Here is a 724-nt window from a genome sequence, read left to right as displayed (position 1 = left end):
AACATGGGGACCAGCAGTTAGCATAATGGCTATGTCGCTGGACTCCCACATAGTCGACCGCGGTTCGAGTCCTGGACCCAGTGGCTTAAACTCATGCTGGACACATGTGCATACGTGCCCAAGATCCTGAGAGGAGAAGGGATTGCAGGGTGGCCATCCCCCCTGGGGGGGGGTGATTTCACACTTTCTGTCTCTCTCTGTCTTCCTGGCGAGCACAGCCCTATAGCAAATAACTCTGGGGGTGGGGGAAGTAAAGCAGTTTCAGAGAGAGAGATTTTTTTTGAAATGACCAAATCAGGAAAAAAAAAATTGAGTAACTTTTTCTCCTCTTTACCTATTCTGTTTGGGGATAGATAATGAAAATGTTGCTGGAGGAAAATAAGTGAATATATATATTCTGTATATAGTAAATATATGTAAAGGTATACGTATATATACCTATACTGTATATGGTAAATTTACAGTCTAACAGAAAGTTAAAATAGGATTGATGTTGTCTGACGTTTCAAAAGCCATGTGCTAAACACAAGGAATGATCAAAATTTTTTTATCATGTCCCCTTCTTATTTGTCTATGAGAGTGGGGGACATTTATTCAATGGAGTGAGTCTTCATATGTGACAATTATCCAAACCTCAGAAGCAAAATCACCACCCAAATTTGATAATAAATATTGCATACAATGTTAGCTAAGTTCCCCATCTCATCCCAGCTGGCTACTGCAG

Source organism: Tupaia chinensis, unplaced genomic scaffold, assembly GCF_000334495.1.
Source record: "Tupaia chinensis unplaced genomic scaffold, TupChi_1.0 Scaffold139466_1, whole genome shotgun sequence".
In the NCBI taxonomy this organism is placed as follows: domain Eukaryota; kingdom Metazoa; phylum Chordata; class Mammalia; order Scandentia; family Tupaiidae; genus Tupaia; species Tupaia belangeri.
This window is presented reverse-complemented; position numbering follows the sequence as displayed.